Below are 13,115 nucleotides of genomic sequence, written 5' to 3'. Positions count from 1 at the left end.
ACTGCACAGATGAGGTGGAAAATACGATTAGAGTGGAAAACACCTCCTCCTGGAGGAGGCTGCAGCTTCTCGCCTCACCCTTGCACTTCTTTTTTTTTTTTCCTTTTAATTTTCCAAGGCGACTTGTATTTTTACTCTAGGGAGTACAGACCACTATGGAAAGTATTGACAAATGCACTGCATTAAAATTAAGCACTTGTGTTCATACCCTGCCCCCATCAAAAAGAACTAAAGAAGGTATTCAAAGCAGCATCGCAGGTAAAAGGAAATGCGCAGTGCGGCGAGTCTCAGCGCCTCACAGCAGGCTCGAGCCTGGGAGGCGGCTCTGCTGCTGTTCCGTCACTAAGTCGTGTCGGACTCTGTGGCCCCACGACCGCAGCACACACTCAGGCTCCTCTGTCCTTCACTGTCTCCTGGACTTTGCTCAGGTTTGTGTCTACTCAGTCTCACCACTGCATTTCTATGCAGTTCTGGCGAGTTAGTGCCCAGGCCGGCCCCTGCCCTGGGACCAGTCCCGTCCATGCGGTGGACTTGCAGCTGAGCCTCCACGAGTACCGAGGCTATGTTCATCTCTGTTCAAAGCCCAGCCCTCAAGGGCGGTGCCTCTCGGTGAGGAAGGGGCCTCTGTGTGGCTGGAGGTGGTCCTTTCAAGAAAGCCTCCACCAGTGTCATAAACAGCAGCGGAAGGCTGCCTTTTACACACACTCCTGTCCTCAGAACGCGCCCTTGGCTTTTCCACCTTATTAGTCATGAATGAAAACACACGACAGTCTAGGATGAACAAAGTGAAGCTACAGAAACAAAAAGTAAAAGAATTAAGAAAACCAAGGTCAAAGGCAGTCTGGAATTTCCAAGCGTATATAAATTTTTTCTTTTCTATTGGTTGCTGCAGGAAACTGTGAAGCACATAAAAATCCACAGGAAGTTGGGAAGATGTCTCATCACCAGCCCAGCAGCAGTGCTGGTGCTTTTTAAAAAGCTGCTGTAGACTGACACACATATGAGGGATCTGACACACATATGAGGGATCACAGCGTAATATGCGCCTGGCGGGAGGCCAGCCTGGAGTGAGCCGATCCTACAGCAGGAAGATCCTGGGATTGCCCCAGGAAACGTGGTCCCGCATGCTGGGAGCTTCTGGTAGCCTCGGGCTGGGACCCCTGTGCCCCAACTGTGCAGGCGACTCTCCAGTGATGACATCCAAAGATAAATGAAGGGTCCAGGTGTCCATATCATCAGTCTGAACCTCCCTCCCAGGGCGGTGGTTCCCAGGAGGCTGCTGTCCCCTGCGCCCGTCCGGACCTGCCCACGCCCTTCTTGGCCCGGGGCCGGCCCGGCTGGAGAGGGTCTCCTGTGGTCTCTGTGGCTTGTCTCCCCAGTGCGCCCCCCAGTCTCTCTGTTGCCGATGGTTTGTCGTCAGGCTTGGCCGGTTTCACGTGGTCGGGTGCTTCTGCCTTTCCCTGAGTGCCCACTGAGTCTGACCACAGCTGGAGGAGCCCTTCTCCTCCCAGGAGCAACCACGGCTCCTTGCCTTTTCTTCTGGGACCTTATGGCTTTGTCTGGACACTCATGCCACGGGCACTCTGGCTGCTTTACTCTGCGGTCTGAGGGTGGCCCTGGTCTGATTTTGCTTCAGCGGCCGGCCAGGCTTCTCATTGGCATTTCTCCAAAACCTCTTGCTCTTCTTGCACTGAGTTCAAGCGCCACTTTGTCCTTCACTCGGCTGTGGGCAAGGGGTTAGCTTTCCCTGACTAGCTGTTACACGACTCTCATTTTTTTAGGATGAGTTCCAAATCTCCATCTGGTGTACTTTCTTTTTTCTGGAAGAGCATCTTTCACCTTTTTGTTTTGTAATGAGAATCTGCTGGTGATGATTTTTTTTGGCCTGAGAAGTTACTATTTCATTTGAGTTAAAAAACATTAAAAACTATTTCTGTCGTCTTGGCTGCACTCTGCGTTCGAGGTGGGCTTCTTGTTGCGGTGGCCTCTCTTGTTTCAGAACACGGCCCTCAGGCGTGTGGGCTGCGGTAGCTGTGCCCCCAGGCTCGAGAGCCCAGGCTCAGTAGCTGCGGTGCACGGGCTTCACTGCTCTGTGGATCTTCCAGGACCAAGGATGAAGCCCTGTGTCCCCGCCCTGGCAGATGAATTCTTAACTGCTGGACCTCCAGGGAAGTCCTCATCTTATTGTCGATGGGCAGACTGGCAGCGGTTTTCTCTCTATGCTGTAAACATCTGGCTTCTTTCCCAGAACCTCGGGCCACGTCTGTCTGTGGTGCGCCCTGATCTCCGCCTCCTCGTGGGTTCTGTGGGGAAGCCTCTGGGCTGTGAGGCTCAGGGGCTTTGTGGGCTTGTCTCCTTTCCGAGGGGTCGCACACCTGTGCCTAGGGCGGCTCAGCGCTGGGAAGCACTTCCCCTCATAGTTTGTTTGGTTTTATGATTGTCTGTAGTGAGAGACTAAGTCTCACTCTTGTTAAGGCATCTTAGCTAAACATGGAAGTTCCTATTCACTTTTTGAATGTCTTTTAAAATTTATAATGAGAAAAAATAAGCCGGCAGTGTATAGAGTGCTTAGTCTGTGAAGTTAAACAACAGTTTCACCTTCTTAATGTGGAAATTAGTGGTGTTTTACTTACAGAGCATCACGGCTTTGTTCTTACACAAGCTCCTGGATGGAATCAGGTGTGCAAGCACAAACGCTGCAGGCTGGGATTGTGTTTCCTTATCAGTTCACGTGTCCCAAGCACGTGCTCTTGGCAGATAAATGTTTCCTTGCATAGAAACAGAAACAGCAAAACATCAGCACGAGGTCGAACAAGCCCTTCTTCTCAAAGGCCACAGACACAGCTAGATTCTGAAGATGACTGACACAGGAGAACAGGTCAGCGCCTCGGCTTTGGAGCACGCGGAGAGCTGTCCACCATGGGGGTGGCGGCTGCAGCCCCTTCTTCAGGAACAGAGAGGTGATATTTCATAACCGCATCGTGGGTAAAGATGCCAAAGCTGAATGGCCAGTGAAACCCTGCGGGGTTGCTTGCTCTGTGTGAGCAACGGATCTCCCTGACTTGTGAATCGGATGCATCAGCTTGTCGCGTGTGCGGGCCGACACGCTGTTCCCCACGGTCCCAGCCTGCTCCCCGCCTGGGTGCCCTAGCTGAAGCAGGGGTGCTTGCTTTTTCTCGGTTGTTCCCCAAGGTTTTCTGGGTGACGTGAACTTGGTCGCAGGGCCTGGGCGCCCGTCAGATGCACATGGGCTGGTTTCCTGTCTTGTGCTGGTCTTGTCCCCCTGCAGCCAGGGGCAGAGACAGACCACGTGCTCCCGGACGTGGCCCTTAAACAGTCAGACCCTCCTGTTGACAGGAAGTTAGCATGTCATGGTAGCATGTTAACATGTCATGCCACGTCAACCTAGCATAAACACGGACTACATCCTGAAAACTCTTATCAAAGAGGAAGGAGTCATGAATCACAATTCTGGAAAGCTATTTTGGTTGACGTTGGGCTGGTATTACTCATTACTTGTGGGCGGATATCAGAGATGCAAAAATTCCATCTTCCCCTGAGGGCTGTACTACGTGTTTCCATCCCGTGGTGGGAATGTCTCAGGTACAAACACGTGCGTGCTAAGTCGCTCAGTGGTGTCTGGCTCTGTGTGACTCCGTGGACTGTAGCCCGCCAGACTCCTCCGTCCATGGGGTTCTCCAGGCAAGGACACTGCAGTGGCTGCATGCCCTCCTCCAGGGGTCTTCCTGACCTGGGGCTCAAGCCTGCATCTCTTATGTCTCTTGCATTTGCAGGTGGGTTCTTTACCAGCAGCGCCACCTGGAACCTGTGAAGCTTCAGGGCAGGCGCACGGTGGGGTGAGCCCAGGGTGACAGAAGGGTTTGGAAGAGAAGAGACTTCCAGGAGTTTCCGAGATGAAGGTAGCTTTCTGTTTCTGGAGGGACATGGACTCTGCTCAAAGGTCTGGCCTCGCGGCATCAGAGCGTTCGAGGAGGAGAAATGCTCTTTGGGGCGGCGATGGACACCGTCTGCCTTCACCGTGTCCTCGGTGAGAGCTGCTGATTTCCCTCCTTGGTGTCTGATGCTACCATAACTGTTTCTTAGTCTGTCTTCCACAGAACTGTTAACTTGTTTTCTTCAAGAGTCCTCGATAATTTGACTCACAATCGTTAAAACTTGCGTTTCCCACGGCAAATATGAGAAGCAGAGGACAGACAGAGGCTGGTGGTGCCGGTGTAAGTCAGCCACTGAATCTGGGCCCCTCACAAGCTTGCCGCCTGCCCGGAACCTGGGGCTGAATTACGAGCACCTGTGACTGAGCTGACCCATCACCTGCTGTCGTCCTGCAGTGCTCACGCCTAGTTTGTGAGTGCAAAGCAAAGACGCGATCAGGACGACCCTGCCGTCACGGCGACAAAGCAAAGCGGGGCTGGGGCTGCAGGGAGGCCTGCTGCTCTGGCACCTAGCATCACGTGCCCTCCTGGAGGGCAGCTAGCCGTCCTGTGGAGATTTCCCGTCATTTCTGGCTGTGCCCCAGCCCTCTGTGGCCTCTCCGTGGTCATCTGCACAGCGCTGGACCCGAGCACTGGCTCCTTGCGGCATCCAGCCCAGAGCTGCATGGCCAGTGCTTCCCTAGCGGCCACGCGAAGCTTAAGTCAGAAGCCAACCTGGTGTGACCCGGGCCCTCCTCCCGCGGCCCCAGCTCCAGCCTCCTCCAGGCCTGAGCGGCTGCGTCCAGAGGACTCCAGGTTGTGTGGACACGCGGGGTGTGGCGCCTGACCCCTTCTTCATGTGAGCCTGTGCCCAACCTGCCCCTGACACCAGGCCAGGGCCTGTCCTGCTTCTGTGCTGCTCTCTGGGGGCTTCAGCCCGGGTTTTGGTCAGCATGGTTGGGGGCTGCCAGGCTGGGCCTGGAGAAGCCGAGTCAGGGCCCTTCACTGCTCAGACAGGAGTGCCTGCTGAGCCCAGGGCAGAGGAAGGAGGCGAGCGGTAGGGAGTGTCTGAGAGCAGATGCTGGAGGGTGGGCAGGGAGGCCTGGGGTAGGAGAGGTCTGGGCTGCTCAGTCGTCTGGAGCGACAGGAGGAACCAGGAGGGAAGGGGCTCCTCACTGCAGGCCTGGGGGGCAGCAGTCAGTGCCCCGCTCCCCCTCGGCCTGCTCCCTCCTGGGTGGGTGCATGGACTGTGCTGTCTGCTCCATGCTGAGCTCTGTGAGGGACCCCAGCCGACCTCATCCCAGACCACACCCGGTCCTCCCCAAAGGTCACCCGGATGTGGCTAAAGGTGGCAGACTTGGGGGTTCTTGGGGGGCTTGTGGCTCAAGGAGGCAGACTGGATGGTGTCTCGGGGCCCATGGCTCCCCTTTTGGGAATTTCTAACACAAGCTTCCCTGGTGGTTCAGAGGGTAAAGCATTTGCCTGCAATGCAGGAGACCTGGGTTTGATCCCTGGGTTCGGAAGATGCTCTGGAGAAGGAAATGGCAACCCACTCCAGTATGCTGGCCTGGAGAATCCCATGGACTATATAGTCTGCAGGTTCGCAAAGAGTCGGACACGACTGAGTGACTTCACTTTCTTTTCTCTTTCTTTCTAACACACGTTCACTTCAGGTCTCGGACTTTTGTGCCACTGCGCTCTCATTTTTTTGAAAAAAGATCTCTGTCTACTCTCTCTGGCTTGCCTTGTCATTTTGGAAAGCTGGCTGTTTCTATCACTCCCTGTTTGTCACTTTGGTTCCAGGGGTGGATCTGGAGGGTCAGGGAGTGGCGGCAACAGGGCATCTGATTCTTGGCCCCGTGGGCTGGGGTGGCTGTGGGCTGGGGGCCGTGGGCTGGGCAGCCGTGGGCTGGGGTGGCCGTGGGCTGGGCGGCCATGGGCAGCACTTTTCTGGGTCAAATGTGCCAGTGTCCCTGCACAGTCTCTGGAGGCCACTCACAGGCGCCCTGCAGACAGTAGGTCAAGGCCCACATCTGTGAGCTCTTCCTGTGAGTCACAGGTCAAGGGCAGTCAGGCCCTCTGGCCAGGGCCTTGCGTGGGTGACAGGGAGGGGTGGGCTCTGATCCGAGGTCTGGGGCGAGTCCCCTCTGTCTGCAGGCTCCCCCAGCATGGGCACAGCTCAGCTCCTCACCGTCATGGGACTGAGATGGCTTCCTGGCTGTCCAGCCTCTGTCCCTTCAAACCAGCGATGGTGGGCAGAGTCCTTCTCACCACCCAGCGTCTCTGACCCCTTTCAGAGGGCAGAGAAAACAGTGCTCCTTGTCTGCTGGGGTCCGTGTCACAGGTCAGACCCTCTGGACCGTCTGGGACACAGTCCCAACCTCAGGTCTCTGGTCTTAGTCACTTCCTCAGCGTCCTTTGGCCCTGAGAGGGGACATATCCACAGGTCCAGGGATTGGGACGTGGAGTGGGCCTGTCGGCGGACCGGAAGCCCATAAACAGGGCAACATCCAGGGAATCCAACGCACAGCCACCGAGAGCATCTGGGGAGAAAACAGAGCAGCTCGCCGGTCACCTGCAGGTGGCTGGTTCCACCTACAGACCAGGTAACGAGCCGGAAAGGACGGCTTGTTCGTGCCAGGACCGGGGGCTCCTGGAGGCTTGGCCCTTCATCCCTCGGGGGGCTCAGCCGCTCTTCAGGGGTGGAGAGGGATGCGGACCTGGGGAGGACACAGGCCTCTTGGCTAAGCAGAAGGCTTGGGCGATGTGGGCAGGAGCTTGTTCTGCTGGGTCCTTAACGTCTGTGGCGGTGACGCAGGGTTTTTAAGCTTATGTCTATTACATGGTGCTAAGATCTCCGCCAACTGGCTGAACTGGCTAAACTGTTGCCCCTTCAGGATCAGGAGTCAGAGTCTGGGCTTCGGTCTTCTGGGTAAAGTTTACTGTGGGCTCTGGCTCTATCAGAAGCCACTCTGACTTCCATGGATGTCAGCGGAAAACAGAATTCACTTCACTGTGATTGAACATAAACCTTAGTCCACCATCTTCCAGCCATTTCGCGAAATAAGAGCCAATCCGTGTCACGTTTTGTAGAACAGTGACTGGTAATTATCCTTGGCTGAATAAATGGGTCCACTTTGTGCAGTGCATGCCTTCCTGCATCTAGATTTCATTCTCTCTCCCTCCGGATTTTTAGCCTAAAAGTCTTAAGTGAAGTCAGTCAGGTTTTGGAGAATGAGGAGCCACCAATGGCAGGGTTTTCAAGGTTTTGGGACAAAGCCCTTCTCAGGAGCTGTTGTTGTCAAACAAACAGGACGGGCGGTGGGGAAACAGAATGAGCCCTGACCTCCCAGGGGCAATGAGATTCTTGGAGTGCTTGCTTGTTGCTCGCTCATCTTAGACACTCTGGACGCAGAAAGTTCTGGGTGTGGGGCTGCCTGTCCCCACAGGGTGCGGGTCTTGGGCTGGTCCCTGTCTGGTGGGAGATGGAGTCTCCCTGGTCTGAATGGTGGGAAGCCGTCTGCTTGTGAGAGTGGGGGAGCAGCCAGTGTCTGGGGGCCTCGGTGGCCTGACGGGGAGAGGGGAGCAGTGACCGAAGGCCCATCCTCCTGCCTGTTACTGCCTGGCAGACCCAGGCTGCCTGGGAGCCGCCTGCCCTGCCTAAGGACGTGGCCTTTGGATGCTTTGTGAAGCCTCTCTTATACTTGACTAAACCCTTGCTGGCCTTATGATCTAGGCCACGGACTTCAATGTTAGTGCCTCTCCAGGTGGGCCCATCACACCCAGGTCCTCCCAGGTTGGGATGGAAGCTCTGAGAGTGAGCATTGTGCCCCATCATCTCAGATGCTCTCACAGGACCAAGGGAGCATCTGGAGTTCCACGGATGCCTGTCAGCTGATTGAGTCACAGTTTACAGGCGGCATTAGGCAGGTGTATCAGTCAGCGCTGAGGAAGCAACACCATGTGACAAGCTGCCCGGATACTCTGGCTCACAAGAGGCACTTATTCTCACGCTCGTGCAATGAATTTACCGCGTGTGTCTCACCCTCCTTGTCCTATGGCCACCTGGCCTTGCCCCTCCCCTGTGATGGAGCATAAGAGACAAAGCCACATGCGCATGTGTTAATGCATCTGTTCTTGGGACATCTGACAACATTTGATTGGCTGATGGAAATCTCATTGATGGGGCAGAAAACACATTGGAATCGTGCAGCTCGGGGAGCACACGCATGCCACATGACAAAGGGTGTGTGCACAAGTCTTCTCACAGAGGCAGACGGGACAGGACCAGAGACCCCATCTGTCTACTTGGGCAGGGAGGCAAAGGGGGCCAGGTCCAGCAAGCACCCTTGCTTCCTTCTGCTCTGGTTGCACCTGAGTTTTATATACACTGATCCCTGTAGCCCATCTTAGCAGAGTTGTGAGATGCTGATAAAAATCTGAGGATGAACAAACTTCAGGAGCCGGCTTCTGAAGCCCAGGCCTCTGACCTTGGAGCTTCTGTTAGAGCAGGAATCCTGATGCCTCGCTGTGTCCTTGGGATCCCGCTGGGTGCTGTGGGTGATGCCATGCTGACCGCAGCTGCTTCCTGCCCCTTCCCTTTCCAGGGGCAGCTACCCAGTTGGGGAGGGAGGGCTTGAGCCACAGCTCTGTACCTGCTTTTGTGAGGGGAATGTCCCAGGCCAGGGTTGACCAGGTGTCCTAGAGGGCAGGGCTGCTCCCTACCTCATTGTGCCCTGGGGCAGCCTCATCCACGAGGTTGGGAGGGTGACTGTTTCGGGACCACTGAGGTTGGTGCCTGATTGCTGAAGAAAGTCAGGTTTTCAAGAGTCTCCGGCTAAGTGCAGGAGATGCTCTGGGTCCTAGATGTGGTGTGAACTTCCTTCCTGTGCAGACCCTGATGGCCAGGAGCTCCGTGCTCAATTCCTGTATTTTATGACCTTATTATAGAACCTAATGTTTATCACCTTTGAAAGTCAGCCATTTGGAATATTCCGAGATGATGGATCCAGGAGTTTCCCAGCCTCCTCTCCTGTTCTCACTCCTGCCAGACCCAGCAGGATGGCCTCAACCTTCAGCCTCTGGCAGCCTCTTCTGTGAGGCCATCTAGGCGATGTGCCCCAGCCGTCACAGGGGATTTCTGCCCCAGGCACGTGGACCATTGGGATGACGTCTTCCTGAGAAGGCCCGGGCGGCCCTGGCCTGTGAGTGGCCTTAGCCCCATGGAGACTCCAGCAGAGCCCTGCCGGGCAGGAGGCCGTGCAGCCAGTGGATGCTCCCTGTGGTGCCCACAGCCCCGTGTGCCCAGCGAGGATGCCTGCTGTCCAGGATGACAGCCTCGTGTTAACAGTTAACTCAGACTTTGAACACGAGCTTGGTAAACGTTGTGCTGAGTCGGAAGGCCTGGAGACAAACATACAGGTTTTACCAGATGGCACGCTGGCATCGCAACGGTCCATAGATCTGAGTCTTCTTCTGTTGTTCACTGTGGTTCTCCCGGACCCCCAGACAGCACCTTAGTCTTCATTCTCTGCCAAGTCCTGCAAAGTGGACGTTAAGAGGTAGGTATTTAAAGTACTGAGCATTTGAAATGGTCACGTATTTTAGGAATAATATATTTTGTTACAACATATTTTTAGTCTCACTATTTTATTAACAGTATGACTTTGCATCCAATTTTCTAACAATGTATGATTTAAAAGTTTAAGTGGCAGAAATTGTTCCAATTTAACGTTTTATTCATCTGCAGGCTGAACATTTCAATCACTTCTCTGTGTGGCCGGGAGCCCCTGAAAATGCCTGTTGTGTGCACCTCGAGGGCCCCAGAGGCTCTCCTTCGGGGATGGGGTGAGGCTTGCTCCAGGCGGTGCAGCGCTTGCTTATGGAACCTCTGAAGCACATGGTGAGGGCTGATGTCAGTGCCTTCAGGTTTCCATAGTAACCCTGGCTCCCTGCATGGAACCCTCAGGCATGGACGTCGACCCCTGGACCCAGAGCCTCATCCAAGCAAAGGATGAGTGAGGAACATGGTTGGATCCGATGCCCCTCACCCTCCAGACCCGAGGGCGGCACCGAGGAGTGCTGCCCTGACAGGCTCTTCCCTGGCGGTCCTCTGGGGGCGCTCCTTCTTCTGCCGGGGTCCCACACGCCTCAGTGGGTGACGCAGTCCCTCCCATCGGCTGGTAAAGAATCCGCCTGCAATGCAGGAGACCCCAGTTTGATTCCTGGGTCAGGAAGATCCACTGGAGAAGGGGTAGGCTACCCATTTCAGTATTCTTGGGCTTCCCTTGTGGCTTTGCTGGTAAAGAATCCACCTGCAATGCAGGAGACCTGGGTTTGATCCCTGGGTTGGGGAGGTCCCCTGGAGAAGGGAAAGGCTACCCACTCCAGTATTCTGGCCTGGAGAATCCCATGGACTGTATAGTCTCTGGGGTCCAAGAGTTGGACATGGCTGATATAAGGTATATCAAGAACTATTTCCACTGTAGATTACATGAAAGAAACACTTTTATGTTGTAAAAATAAAGCTATCCTAAATTTAAATGGTAAAGAGCGTGTGTTGGTGGGAATGTAAATTGATGCAACCACTATGGAAAAAATTATGGCGGTCCCTCAAAATGTTAAAAACAGGATGACCTTAGGATCCAGCAACTTCACTTCTGGGTGTTTTTCTGAGGAAAACAAAAACACTAACTTGAAAAGACACATGCTTTCTTATACTCACTGTAGCGCTGTTCACAAGAGTGAAGATAAGGAGTGACCTGAGTGCCCACTGACAGGTGGAAGGATAAAGAAGCTGTCGCACACGAACACGGTAGAACATTACCAACCATGAAAAGAATCAGAGCTTACCACCTGTGACAACGTGGATGGACCTGGAGGGTGTTATGCTAAGTGAAGTATTAGACAGAGAAAGACAAATAGTCTATGATTTCACTTATATGTGGAATCTAAAAACACAGCAAGCAAACAGAAATGGAAACAGACCCACAGATTCAGAGAAGGTGCAGGGGGTCGCCCGAGGGGAGAAGCTGCGGCAACGAGTGGCGCGGGTCACAGACCAGAGGCTCAGCCCTCCAGGCATAAAGCAACCGAGCCGCGTGCAGGCACCAGCCTCGGAACAACCCCGTGTGAAGGCAGACGGCAACTCGCCGTGCCGCGTTAGTCACGTGATAATGTCCACGAGGGTCTACCCTCTCTCTTGTACACCTGAAGCTGATACAGCTCTGTAAGTCAAATGTACTTCAAAAATGGCCCAACAGTTTGGAAACAGTGATTCGTTTCTCCCCTTCCTGGGAGACTACTTGGCAAATAGTGTTTAGTTTCAAAAGAAGCTGGGTAATAAAATACGTGTTATTCATGCTTTCTAATATTTGTGCGACACCTGCCCTTCTTCACGCTCGGATGCGCACGACAGTGGGTTTCGACAACGTTCCCCCAACCCCTACCCCTGTCCTGTAAACCACTTGGCCCGTGGAGATGTCGTGGACTTAGTTTAGTTCACTCAGCTGTTCTGTTAACTTGGCCAAATCATTCTAAGATCTGTCTCTTGGGGGTGGGGGCTGGTTGGTGGAGACTGGCCTGTGGAGACTGACCATGGCTCCATCAGTCCCCCTCCCATCAGGAGGGGACAGGGGACCACATGACAGTTCATCCCGCCCCTGGGCTGTCTGTCAGTGTCCCCCACGGTGGACCCACGGATGGGTTGTGGAGTCCCTCTGGGATGTGGGGGCTCTGTGTCACTGTCTGCCCCCGACTTACTGCACACGAGGTGTAATAAGTGCACAGGGTGGAGGGCTTGTCTCCCTACACGGAATCTCCCTACATGGAGTATGAGCTTCAGCAACAGTACCTCCAATGAATATTCAGGACTGATTTCCTTCAGGATTCACTGGTTTGATCTCCTTGCAGTCCAAGGGTCTCTGAAGAGTCTTCTGCAACACCACAGTTCAAAAGCATCAATACTTTGGTGCTCAGCTTTCTTGCTGGTCCAACTCTCACATCCATACATGACCACTGGAAAAACCATAGCCTTGACTAGACAGACCTTTGTTGGCAAAACAATGTCTCTGCTTTATAATATGCTGTCTAGGTTGGCCGTAGCTTTTCTTTCAAGGAGCATGCGTCTTTTAATTTCATCACTGCAGTCACCACCTGCAGTGATTTTGGAGCCCCCCAAAATAAAATCTGTCACTGTTTCCACTGTTTCTCCATCTGTTTCCCATGAAGTGATGGGACTGGATGCCATGATCTTCGTTTTCTGAATGTTGAGCTTTAAGCCAACTTTTTCACTCTCCACTTTCACTTTCATCAAGAGGCTTTTGAGTTCCTCTTCACTTTCTGCCATAAGGGTGGTGTCATCTGCATATCTGAGGTTATTGATATTTCTCCCGGCAATCTTGATTCCAGCTTGTACTTCATTTAGCCCAGCATTTCACATGATATATTCTGCATATAAGTTAAATAAGCACGGTGACGATATACAGCCTTGATGTACTCCTTTCCAATTTGGAACCAGTTTGTTGTTCCACGTCCAGTTCTAACTGTTGCTTCTTGACCTGCATACAGGTTTCTCAGGATGCAGGTAAGGTGGTCTGGTGTTTCCATCTCTTTAAGAGTTTTCCACTGTTTGTTGTGATCCACAGAGTCAAAGGCTTTAGTGTAGTTGATGAAGCAGAAGTAGATATTTTTCTGGAATGCTCTTGCTTTTTCTATGATCCAATGAGTATAGGCAATTTGATCTCTGGTTCCTCTGCATTTTCTAAATCCAGCTTGAACATCTATGTGTTCTGGTTCACGTACTGTTGAAGCCTAGCTTTGAGAATTTTGAGCATTGTCTTGCTAGCGTGTGAGATGAGTGCAACTGTATGGTAGTCTGAGCATTCTTTGGCATTGCCTTTTTTGGGGATTGGAGTGAAAACTGTCCTTTTCCAGTCCTGTGGCCACTGCTGAGTTTTCTAAATTTGGTGGTATATTGAGTGCAGCACTTTAACAGCGTTATCTTTTAGGGTTTGAAATAGCTCATCTGGAATTCCATCACCTCCACTAGCTTTGTTCATTGTGATGCTTCCTAAGACCCACTTGAGTTCGCATTCCAGGATGTCTGGCTCTCGGTGAGTGATCACACTGTCGTGGTCATCTGGGTCATGAAGATCTTTTTGTATTGCTGTCAGGTTTAAGTTC

The 13,115-nt window shown here is 53.2% G+C and overlaps 1 long non-coding RNA gene across 2 annotated transcripts; it reads left to right on the top strand.

Annotated features, from left to right (window-relative positions):
- The first annotated feature begins 8,882 nt into the window (after window positions 1–8,882).
- LOC147374763 (uncharacterized) lies at window positions 8,883–11,292 on the top strand. Of its 2 annotated transcripts, XR_015154308.1 has the most exons (3): window positions 9,365–9,493; window positions 9,682–10,185; window positions 10,662–11,292. It is a non-coding gene; the product is annotated as an uncharacterized LOC147374763 (long non-coding RNA). The 2 variants fall into 2 exon arrangements; XR_015154307.1 differs by having other exon boundaries at window positions 8,883–9,493; window positions 9,682–11,292.
- Window positions 11,293–13,115: the final 1,823 nt, after the last annotated feature.

The sequence above is a fragment of the Bos grunniens genome, chromosome 3 (assembly GCF_055505025.1).
Source record: "Bos grunniens cultivar Pamir isolate PY7600 chromosome 3, Bosgru_T2T1.0, whole genome shotgun sequence".
Lineage (NCBI taxonomy): Eukaryota > Metazoa > Chordata > Mammalia > Artiodactyla > Bovidae > Bos > Bos grunniens.
The sequence above is the reverse complement of the archived record's forward strand: the minus strand, read 5'-3'. Positions and strand labels throughout refer to the sequence as shown.